The sequence below is a fragment of the Lissotriton helveticus genome, chromosome 10 (assembly GCF_964261635.1).
Source record: "Lissotriton helveticus chromosome 10, aLisHel1.1, whole genome shotgun sequence".
Classification (NCBI taxonomy): domain Eukaryota; kingdom Metazoa; phylum Chordata; class Amphibia; order Caudata; family Salamandridae; genus Lissotriton; species Lissotriton helveticus.
The window spans coordinates 297,700,067-297,712,858 of NC_136071.1; the positions used below are offsets into that span (position 1 = coordinate 297,700,067).

A 12,792-nucleotide genomic window follows, 5' to 3' on the forward strand; every position below is an offset into this window, starting at 1 on the left:
TTAGTAACTTTGTAAAACTTTCCACGTTCCTCTTATCCATCGTGTCCTCGCGATTTATCCAGAAGTCCGGAAGGCAGGGTGTGGCTTCGGTATAACAGTGATATAGTTTAGTCGGTGAAAGTACCATTTAATGTTTTACTCAACCACCCTAATCTGGCTGTAGGGCGCCGGAGTGATAGGAAAATCAAAACCCTGTCCCTTTAAGTGTGCCTGCTCTGACGTTAGCATCACGTGGCTATTCCATTGCAGCATTAATGCTAAATACTTTTCCCAACTTCTCACTTCTGCTGCTGCAACAGAGTCTTGCAGATCCGGGTCGGGACATTGTGGTTTTGAGACTGAGGTATTTATGATATATGTTTGTATTAACGTACTTCTTTGGCGTCTGTGACAGACTTGTAGGTTGCAAGAAAAAACGCTAAACAGTTTACAGCGTGGGAGCAGGAGGATATAGCGGCCGTAGTGTAAAGGACAAATAATTGCGCTGCATAGCTACCAGGTGCCCCTTGCCCTGTCAGCTGAACACTTCCAGAGTCTGGGCGTTATAGTCTGCGTTTTTTTTTTGTAAAGCTGAGATTTTGCATTCATACATAATAAAAAGCGAAACTTTCTAGAATGTGATTTCCTTGTGTTTGTGTAATTAAAAATCTGCATAGTTGCCGCAATTTACGAGTGATTTAGCAGTTATGCTACTGCTGGAAGCGAACGTGCGCAGCATGCCGAACGGGCAAATGGCAAAGGGCAGAGTGCTCTGGCACAGAGAGAGGGGTGCATTGTCTGGATACAAAGGGCTGGTTTGGTTGCAAGGCACACTGGTGTCGCGGTATAGGAAGTGCCCTGGGCTTTAAGTGGGATGAAAAAAAATAGAACGGTCGCTCAAAGGGACGCAGCTGATGTAATTAGGACATGGCTTAAAACGTGCAAGCTAAAAAAGTCCGCCACTTACAAACCCACTCACTCACCTACAGAGGCACTCCCATAGCCACTTATCCTAGTATATATCATTAACACTCAGTACATTTTAGTAAACACTTGCAATCACTGGATGATGTCTTCAGTGATGTCATTTCAGATGTCATCAGTGAAGCCATTTGAGACATCATTGTTGATGCCACTGACCATGTCATGAATGATGTAATATGTGAGTTTATAAGCAGTGCATTGAGGGTGTGCAAGCTATAGTTAGCTAACTATAACTGCTGAATTTCTCTGGTTTTGTACTAGTGAAATGTGTGCCCAACTATAACGTCCCTGTAACCTTTGGTTTTTTCAGTGAATTTCAACGTTTTTAAAAATTCTATTTCCTAAAACGTGTGTATGTATGTATGTATGTATGTATGTATATATATATATATATATATATATATATATATATAGAGAGAGAGAGAGAGAGAGAGAGCGAGACAGACTCACTGTGTAATATCCAAAGCAAACAGCATGGAGCACTCGTTGGATGTCATGCAAACTTTATTCATAGCAGATGAGTTTCGGAACATTGCCTTTTTCAATGCCAGTAATTTCATTTAAGTCAGCACTTTTACGTGTTGTTTTAAAAATTCCAAGCATCACTCCCATTGGTTGAGGAAGTGACCAATGAACATGGGATTGCAGCTGCCTCATAACATGTTGTTTTTATGCCGCCATATTAATGCTACAATTCTGGTAATCCTTTTGTTAAAATCTTAAAAAGTATAAAGCACGATGCCCAGTACACAAATGCAGGTTTGTCAGCTAGGTTTTTAGAAAGCAAATACATTTTGAAGTCTCCTGAAATAATTAACCTAGTGGCAGGGTATTGATAATTCAGGAATTTAACTATTTCCCAAAGCGCAGTGAATTGAGATATCTTGACTGTTCTCTTTGTGCTTAAATATACATTTAAGAACATTGTTTTTTTAAAATATATTTTGATACATAAAAGCCATGTTAATTGAAAATCAATTTCATAGTGCTTAATATCCAGGTCCAATGACACTTGGGTAGCTATCCCACCTCTTGAACGACCATAGGCAGACGAAAGAGCTGCAAAGTTTGCATACTCCTGATATCGGATTATCGATTCTTTAGGCATATTCCAGGTTTCCCGAAACATTAGCACTGCAAAATTATGTATAAAAGTTACTGTATCTTGATCTTCTAGCAGACTTATCAGGCCATGAACGTTCCATGAGAAAATATTAATGGATTTGTTTCTATTGGCCGAGCTGTTTAGTATCATTCGTGGACTCCAGCTTTCTCTTTAGTAAGATTTTTGGAAGCCAAGCCCAGTCATCGCTAAAAACTGGATTTTTCTTTAATTCCTCACAAACTCGTAAGCCTGAGTTACAACTTGTAAATTTGATCCCAGAAGACATACAGGATTAAATGATGGACCTATCGCTCCTTTTAAAACCTTAATGCCACTCCACTCGACATCACTCCACTATATGCCACTCCACTCTACCCAACTCTACGTCACTCTACTGTACGCCACTCCACTCTACGCTATTGCACTGTACGCCACTCCACTGTATGCTACTTCAGTCTACAGCTCTCCACTATGTGCAATTCCACTCTAACACACTCCACGGTACACCCTCCAGTCTAGGGCACTCCACTGTATGCTATTGCACTCTATGCTACTCCACTGCAGGCCACTCCACTCTACGCTATTCCACTGTACGCAACTTGACTCTATGCCACTCAACTATATGTTATTCCGCTCCACCCCACTTCACTGTACAACTTTCAGTATTCGCTACTCCACTGTGTGCTACGACACTCCACCCTTCTCCACTCTACACCACTTCAACGTATGCCACTCCACTCTACGCTATTCCTCTCTATGCCACTCCACACCTTTACACTGTATACTATTCTACATAAGCAACTCCATTCTACTCCACTCCACTCTGTAATTCCACTCTGCACCGCACAACTGTATGACACTGTAGTCTATGCCACTCCATTTTACACCACTCCACTGTATGCCACTCCACTCTAACCACTCTAACCACTGCACTGTGCACCACTTTACTGTACGCTACTCCACTCTACCCCACTCCACTGTACAACCCTTCAGTCTAGGCCACTACAATCTACGCTGTTCCACCCTACGCCACTTCACTGTATGCCATTCCACTCCAAACCACTCCACTTTATGCCATTCCACTCCACATCTACCCACTGTATGCAACTCCACTCTGTACTACTCACTCTGCTATTCCACTCCACGCACACTCCATTGTATGCTATTCTACTCTACCCCACTCCACTGTACAGCGCTCCGGTCTATGCCACTACACTATACACTATTCTACTGTATGCCATTCCACTCTACGCCACTCCACTCTATGCCATTCAACTCTTTGCCACTCCACTGTATGCCATTCCACTCAAAACAACTCCACTGTATGCCACTCCCATGTAGGTCCACTGTACGCCATTCCACTGTGCGCCACTCCACTGTATGCCACTCCAGTCTAGGGCTCTCCACTATATGCCACTCTACTGTACGCTATTCCACTATCTGCCTCTCCACTGTATACAACATACGTCTATGCCACTCAACTGTATGCAATTCCACTCTACCCCACTCCACTTTGCGACACTGCAGTATATGCTATTTCATTTTAAGCTACTCCACTATGTAGAAAGGTGGAATCTGACTGCATAGTTGCCCCCCCCTTTTTTCTGGTGTTTTGATGGTGTTTTACTTAGTTTGGCTGGGATCCTGCTATTCAGGGCCCCAGCCTATTTGCTTTTTCTCTAAAATGATTCCATGTACTTTAGGTGCACTCCAGATTGGATACTGGGTTGCCCTTGTGAGTCCCTAGTATATGGTACACCATGTACCCAGGGCATAGGTACCCAAGAGGCCTACCAGGGGCTGCTGCATATATTATGCCACCCCTGGGCAGCCTTCCAAAATTAAACCACAGGTCTGCTACAGCAGCCTGTGTAAGGTGGTGTATGCACCCTCAGTTAGATATAGGTTCCCTATATCTACCTTATATCACTGCACATATAAACCTACCAGTCACCCCTATGGCAGGCCTTATCACTCCTGAAGGCAGGGTGCTGGATTTTGTGTTAGAGGGTGCCCATGCATGAGCAGGGCCCCTCTGCAGCCTTCGGAATCTATTCTCTGGGGTTGTTCTGTGATGCAGCCAGACCATATATTATTAAGTGCATTATAACCTCATGGTAAATGCTAACTTTGGAATGGCTGCAAGGAAATATGTTGTGTTTGGTGTCAAACACCTTGGAATCATACCCCCCCGCCAGTCTGGCGGCGGGGGTATGATTCCACCCTTCTAGAGGGAGAAACATGGCCACACTGGTACACCCGGTACCAGCTTAACAGAACCCTGGCATCACAAAATGGATGCTGCAGCCAAAGACACAAGACTGGCCTCCTGCTGCTGGACGAAACTCTGGCCACCTCCCAGACAGGCTTTAGTGTATTGCGGCTGGGTGGGTGCTCTCCAAGAGTGCTTTGAAGTCTACACTGGGGGCACATTTGGTGTCCCTGTGCATAGCCTAGTTCAAACCAGTTGCAGGGGCTACCAGCCCCTGCTCTGGCGTGAAACTGGACAAAGGAAATGGGTGTAGCCACCCCTTCCTTGGGTATAAAGTAGGAACCCTTGACTACAGGACTTTAGATTTACCTGGATGAAACTCTGATACTGAATCCTAGAACTTCGACGATCTACAAGGCGCTAGATGACAGAAGGATCTCCCTTGGAGTAAAGAAGTTACTTCCCTGCATGGCAGGCACCAAAGACGCATCTGGCCGGTTTGCATCTTCGAAGCTCCCACCGATCTCTGAAGTTGCAACACAGGAGATGGGTTCCCAGACTTCCCAGAGGCCGACTCGAGTTCCCAGCAAATCTGAGACCCGTAGCCCTCGTGGGTACCGTCGAACAGGAACCCCTCAACACCGTGCACATTTGCAAGTGCATCTGCTTCTCGAAAATCCTTGAGGCTGTGCATTGAGTTACTTGTAGCCCAGACCCCGAGCAGCATTTTCACCCAGGGCCGGACTGGGAACCAAAACCGGCCCTGGCAAAGTGCTCGGCCGGCCCCCCCGCCCCCCGGGCGGGAGGGGGGCGAGCGCTTTGCCAGGGCCGCTTTTCAGCCGATTTTGTTACAGGGCCGATTTTGCAGCTATGCTGCAAAAACGGCTCTGCAACAAAAACGGCCCCCAGGGCCCAAAACCGGCCCCCACCCTTGCGGCCGACCGGGGGATTGCCCGGTGCCCACAACGGCCAGTCCGGGCCTGTTTCCACCGAAGATTGCTGGCCTACACTCCACGAGTGTTCCGTGAGCCGGCCCTTTGTGTTTTCTCTCGAGGTACCTTCGCGATTCCTGGTCCGTCGACTGGTGGGTCCCTGAGAAGGCAAGTTTAACTTTCCTTGGGATTCCCTGGTTGCTCCAGAAGTGCCCTGACTCTCCATTGCTTGGGGAGTCCGCTGGACCTTGCTGGTCCATACTGAAGCATCTTTTCTCTTCCTGCGTGGGTTGCTGTTGCCAAGGCTTGTGGTGTTCAATCCGAGCACCGACGCCGCAGCACTCGACATCCTTCGTGGGACAGCTCAAATTCAGCTCCTGGTCGCCGTTGACGCCTCCTGGTCCTCGTGGCTGCAGAGTCAAGCTTCACCTCTTTACTCCTGAAGCACCCGACATTGGTGGAAATTCGTCTATCGTGCCCCTGGTCACTGACAAGTGACCCAGACTCTGTCCCCTCTGCTTTCAGGTTCTTCACATCTTCGATCCAGGCTTGCATCACACTGGACACTTTTCTTCTTCATGGCAGCAGCACTTTGCAGCAGATCGCCATTGAAATCAACGACGATCCCAACACCATTTGACACCTATGCACCCAGCTTCCCTGGGTGAGGTAACTCAAGTACTCCGGTGCTCCCGTGGGTGTTGGCCCTAGAACACCTTAAGTCTAAAGGGGTTTGCTCAAAGTCCTCCCCTAAGTGTCCTTAAATTTTAAAATTCCAACCCCGACTTTCCCCATAGAAGCTAACAGCGCTCGCGGCTGTGTTCTCACACTGCACGCGTCCCCCTTGGGTCCCTTGTGTCACTATCTAGGGTGGTTCCTTGGGGTCCCAGTGATTCTACAGGCTCTAGGCCTTGTGTCTAGTCAAGTCGTACTTCTTATACCACTTTCTTAATATATGGTTTGATCCCCCCCCTGGGGCCCAGTGTATATTGTGCTATTTACTGAAGTTCTATTGTGTTTAAAGTGTGTACTTAGAGAGTGTTTAGTAATAAATACATATATTTTACATATATACCTGGTGTGGTTCTCCTTTCATTTAGACATTCAAGAGGTTATAATTTGGTAAACCATCTGCTTTACACTCCTTCAAGACTTAGCCTGAAGGCTGCTCTCCATAGCTACCACTAGAATAGCTTTTAATAAAGGTTGTCTCAAACCTATCATCAATGAGGGTTGTTTGGACTGGTACAAGGTGCCCATTAGAACTAGTGGACAGCATATGTCAGGGCAACTTCTCACACACTTTACACCACTTCACTGTATTCCACTCCACTCTATTCCACTAAATTCCTTTCCACTCTTCTCTATTCCACTGTTCACAACTCCAATCTACACCACTCACCTGTATGCTATTCCAGTCGACCCCAATCCACTGTACTACATTGCAGTCTATACTTCCCTTTACGCCATTCCACTGTATACCACTCCACGCTATTCCACTGTATGCTACTCCACTGTATGCAACACCACTCTGTGCTATTCCACTTTACCCCACTCAACTGCATGACACTCTAGTCTACGCCACTCAAATGTACAAACACTCCACTCTATGTTACTCAACTCTGCAGTATTCCACTCTACTCCACTCCACTGTATGCAACTCCACTGTACAGTATTCTACTGTATGACACTCGACTATACTCCACTCTACACGACACCACTCTATGCTATTCCACTCTACCCCACTCAACTTTATGACACTCTAGACTACACCACTCAAATGTACACCACTCCACTATTCGATACTCAACTCTGCAGTATTTCAGTCTACGCCACTCCACTGTATGACACTCCACTATACACTGCTCCACAGTATGCAACTCTGCTGTACACCATTCCACTGTACGCCACACCACTGTATCCTACTCCACTCTATGCTATGTATGACACTTCGCTCTACACCACTCCACTGTATGCTATTCCAATGTAACCCACTCCATTGTATTCCACTCCAGTGTAGGTCCCTCCAATGTACAGTACTCCACTGTACCCCACTACACTATACGCCACTTCACTGTACCCCACACCACTGCACAACACTTCAGTCTATGCCACTCCACTGTACTCTACTACACTCTCTGCTACTCCAATCTATGCCATTCCACTCTATGCTGTTTCACTGTATGACACTCCATTGTACACTACTCCACTCTACAACAATCCACGGTAAGCGATTCCACTGTACACAACTCCACTCTGCTATTCCAATGTACGCCACTCCATTGTGCGCCACTCCACACTACGCCACTCCATTGTGTGCCACTCCACTGTACGCCACGCCATTCTACACTACCCCACTCCACTGTACAATACTCCAGTCTATGCCACTCCACTGCACACCAGTAAACTCTATGTTACTCCACTCTACGCCACTCCACTGTATGCTATTCCACTCCAGGGCTCGACAAATTCACTCGACCGCTCGCATTTGCGAGTGAGATTGATTAAGGACGAGCTATTTTTATGTCCTACTCTCCCTTTCTGGCGAGTAGGAATACAAACTTGACACTTGACCTCTGCCTCTGAAAGCAGAGGAAATGTGACAAGATAGGAAGATTTAAAGGCATCTTTATTGCTCACAAAGTAAATGAACAATAAAAATGCTTTTAAATCTTGTTCATTTGTCACATTTGCTCAGTTTTCAGAGTTTGAGGTCAAGTTCATTTAAGTTAGGTCGAGGAGATTTTGTAGTTTACTAGACCTGCAGGTCTAGAGCATTTTTTATGATTTGTCGAGCCCTGCACTCTATGCTATGTATGACACTTCGCTCTACGCCACTCCATTATATGCTATTCCAGTCTAATCCACTCCACTGTATTCCACTCCAGTCTAGGTCACACCAATGTATGCCACTCCACTGTACGCTACTCCACTCTACCCTGTTCCACTGTACGCCACGCCAATGTGCGATATTCCACTATATGCCTCTCCACTCTACACCACTCCAGTCTATGCTATTCCACTATTTGCTACTCCACTCTACGCTATTCCAGTCTATGCCACACCAGTGTACACCACTCTACTCTACGCTATTTCATTGGGCGCCTCTCCACTCTATGTAGCTTCAATCTATGCTATGACACGCCACATCACTGTACTCTATGGCAGGACACTGTACTACACTGAACTCTATGCCACTCTAGTCTACTCTGCTCTACAACCCCCTACTCCACTCTACAACACTATATGCCCCTCCACTCTACCAACCTGTACTTCACCGTATGCTACACCACTGCACTCCAGTCTGTCACTGTACAAAACTGTACTCCACTCTATTCCCCTCTGCAAAACTGTACACAACTCTCTCTATGCCACTCCACCAAAATTGCTCTGCTTTAATCGATAGCACACTAATTCACTGTACTGCACTACTCCCCTGTACACCACTCCACTCAACTGCAATGCATGCCACTTAACTCTATGACACTCTATGCCACTGCACAGTACCACAATCTTCCAGACTCTTCTCTACTTTACCTTACTCCTCTACAATACTGTATCTCACTGTATGCCGCTCCACTCAACAACAGTTTTCCACAGTCTATGGCACGGCATACCACTCCACTGTACTCCACTCCACTTTATAACACTTTGCTACAGTCAATGCTACGCCACTACAATGTACTCCACTCTACGGCACTGTACTGTACGACATGCCACTTAACTGTATGATACCTTTCTTCACTCTACGCTATGCAACTCCACTTGAATTGTAGAACACTTCACTTTAGGCCGCTCCACTCTACAACAATCTACTCTATAGAAATCCACTCTGCAACACTGTACTACACTCTATCTCACTATACAACACTGCTGCACTCTATGCCCCTACACTACAGTCTATGACACTGTATGACACTCTATACCAGTCTATGACACACTACTCCACTCGAAGACACACTACGCAACTCACTCTATGCCACTCCAAATTACTTTACTCAAGTCTCTGACACAGTACGCAACTACTCAGCTATACACCACTCCACTCTACGCCATTCTATGCCACTTGACTCTACAACACCATATTTCACTAAACTTACCACACGCTATGACACTGTACTGTACCCCTCTGCACTCTACAGTCACTGTACTCCACTCTGCGGCACTTTCCAATAGTCTCCAACACCCCACTTCACTCCACTCTATGCCACTCCACCTTGCGATATTCCACTCTATGCCACTCCACTCTACGCCACTCCACCCAACTCCACTTCACCCAACTCCACTTCACGCCACTCTGCTCTATGACCCTGTTCTCCACTCGACGACACTCTGCACCCCCCCCACTCTACCACACAATACTTGACTCTTTAGCACTCCATGCTACGACACTCCACTCTACGACACTCCAATCACCATCAATGGATTGCATGATTTGAAAACCCATTTTCTTTCAAACTTAACAATAAACATTGAACTGCAGTCAAGAGGGCAGAGATTTGACAATTTTTCACTCTACATACCTTGCTCAGGTAGTTTTCATTTGAATTTCTGGCTGATCATATTTAGTGCGCAAGTAATAGCTCATGACTGGCTCTTTCCCTTTTGCCTTTATTATCAGTTTTAAGGCCATTCCCATGTTTACTGGTTGTATTGATTACACTTAGATCATACTTGGACACTTAATCTGGTGGTTACGTGTTCTACCGCCATAGCTCCTCTAGACTTACATTGTACTCATATTGTGTACATAATGCTTTATTTTAACTTTTCCAGGAATTTGGGTTTTCCTTAAACTCAGTTCTGACTTTGTGTCCAGTGGCGGCTCCTTCGCTAAGGTGGAGAAGCACCTCCCACCACACATTGAGCAGTGGAAAAAGGAACAATAAAATTGTCTATTGATTAAATATACTTTTTCAGTTTTGTTATAATCAGTATGATCAGTTGTTGTGTTTTGTACCCGCCATTTGCTTGAATATTCAGTTGTGTTATGTTTTGTGCCCACAATCTGTTTGCATATTCACTTGTTCAAGATTTACTTTGAAACTCATCGATATTCTTTTTGATAGCAGAGATTAAAATAAGAAATGAATTGATAAAACATGAACGGGGGACTTTTTAGGCAAGATTAAGAATAAATACGTAATAATTCTGAAAGTGAATTGTTAATTAATTTTACGTTTGTTAATACATGCTTGCTCTTCATGTGTATTTTTTTTAGGTGTTATGTAACATTAATTGATTGTACAGTTGTTTTTATTTTTTTTAGGTGTTATGTAACATTAATTGATTGTACAGTTGTTTTTATTTTTTTAAGTGTTATGGTTTGAAATAAACCGAAATAAACGTGTATTTCATTTGACCTGTTACTCGCTTTTGCTTGTTCTAGCAAACTCAATATGCAGGGATCTTTCGAAGAAAATGTGGCCTTTTCTTACCACATGTCTGAAATGACATTATGTTGAAATGCTAATCAAATAAACAAAAGCTGTAGACAGAGTATGTGAAATGCCACCTCTCTGCTAGGGCCTATGTCTCTGATCTCCCACCCTCCCTTTCCTTACCAATACAAACCACTGACCTTGGACATAGTAGGGCTCTTTACAGGCACACCATGCCTGAATGTCTCTTTGGTCTTTGTTCCTTAAGTCTAATGTTTCTTTGTCAATTAGCCTCTGTGGTGCACTGTAGTAGCAATGTTTTTGTTGCGCTGGCACTATTTCTGGTGTATGTTTTACTCATTTGTGACTGTCGCAATGTGTTTTAAGTGTATTACTATTGTAGCAAATTGTGTATTGCTATAGTGGTGTGTCTGTGTGGTGTCCAGGTGCATATTATAGTAAGCACGATTGTGGGAACAAGTAAAGTGAACTACAGTGTATCTTTTGTGTTTTACTGAAGCACTGTTTGTCTCCTGTTTGACAATGTGGCAGTACCCATCTCTGGTGTGTGCATGTCGGAAAGTGTCAATACATTACTGAAGCACTGTGTTTGGCTCCCTGATATTTTAATGTTACTGCATATATTGGGGGGGGGGGGTGAGACAGCTCTCTTATTGTTGCACCCTGTCTGTTAACGTGCGACTGAAAGCACTTTCACAAAGTAGCCATAAATATTTACAGTTTCCTTCTGACAATTCCAATTATTGAAATATTTCACATGAGGCTTTGTGTGATCAGCAAGTTTCATTAATTTTTAGGTTGAACCTAGACAGCGCATGTGCTGCTCTGCGAGGCATGCTGCATCTAGAATATGGGCTTGGAGCACCGCAATTTGTTCCTCTTTCTGTCCTTGGTAAATGCAGGCTTTTGATTGGTTAAGTTGCTTACTAGTCCCTCCTTTTGGGCTTTTGTATCGTCCTATAGGAATTGCCCCTATTATATGTGCTCTTTCTTTTACAGTTTTTTATGGTACTCTTTGAGCACAATTTCTTTTTTTGCAGCTTGCCAGCTGCTTGAATAACACTATCCTTTGTGGTTATCTTCTCTATTTTATTTTTTGTGGCTTCTTTTGTGTTTGCAGCCACACTCCATTGCCATCGCAACACCTTTACCCGTCTCTGCAAACCACCTCCACCACCCTCCCAGGTTGCTTCTTGCCCATTGAAGATACAGATTAAAAAGGCATGTAAAGAGGAAGGCACAAGGCTAAAATATAATATTCCATAGCACTCACCCCAGCATCTGTGTAAAGCAATGACCAGGGGCAGTCGCAGCCGGGCCCTGGCTGTGCAAACACTGGCATCTTCTGATGTAAACACGGGGCGGGATGACCCAGCGGCCTGCTGCTGCCAGCAGAATTCTCCGTAGCAGCCGCTTCCAGCGGCCTGCTGCTGCCTGCAGAATTCTCCATTGCAGCAGCTTCACACTTCCTCCTCCGTTCCACTCTCCCATTCTTCTCAGCCCTCCTCCTTCACCCTGGTATCCAATGAGTGTTTAAGGTTGTACAGCTCCTGCACTCGTATTCAATGAGAGTGTAGGAGTGTACAGCTTTGAATTAGTCTTTCTCCTAAAACATGTATCGTTCTTGCTCAAATCCATTTTCCAAATCCATTCTATGTAAAACACACTGAGCGCAGACATTTAAATTGAGTCAATCCGGTTCCAGTGCTGTAGCTGCTTCTCTAGTCTCATTGGTAATTTCACCATTGTTAGTCCTTCAGACAGTGCTAAAAGCATTTTCTCTGGTCCCATCTGTAAGTCCTTCTTTTTACGCCCTCCAGTTAGTGCTGCTTGCTGATTCTCTGGTCTCGTCAGTAGTTCTTCCATTCTAAGTACTCTAGGCAGGACTGCCCCCGTTGCTCTGCTTCCAGTGGTAATTCCTCATCCTTAGTCCTCTAGACAGTGCTTATAGCTGTTTCTCTGGTTGCAGTGGTAATTCCTCATTCTTAGTCCCTGAGGCAGTGCTGCAGCTGTTTCTCTGGTCCCAGTGGGTAATTCTTCTTCATCAAAGTCCTTTAGACAGTGCTGCAGCTGCTTCTCTGGTCCCAGTGATAATTCCTCATTCTTAGTCCTCTGGGCAGTGCTGCTAGTTGCTTTTCTGGGCTCATCTGGACTTCCTCATTCTAAGTCCTCTAGGCA

General features: G+C 45.0%; 1 protein-coding gene across 1 annotated transcript in view; it reads left to right on the plus strand.

The window, feature by feature from the left end:
• The first annotated feature begins 220 nt into the window (after positions 1-220).
• The window catches only part of LOC144783757 (D-serine dehydratase-like), a 667,234-nt gene continuing 654,662 nt past the window's right edge, over positions 221-12,792 (plus strand). The window contains exon 1 of the mRNA XM_078662446.1: positions 221-343. The gene's annotated coding sequence lies outside the window, so the exon portion shown is untranslated. The remainder of the gene's footprint in view (positions 344-12,792) is intronic.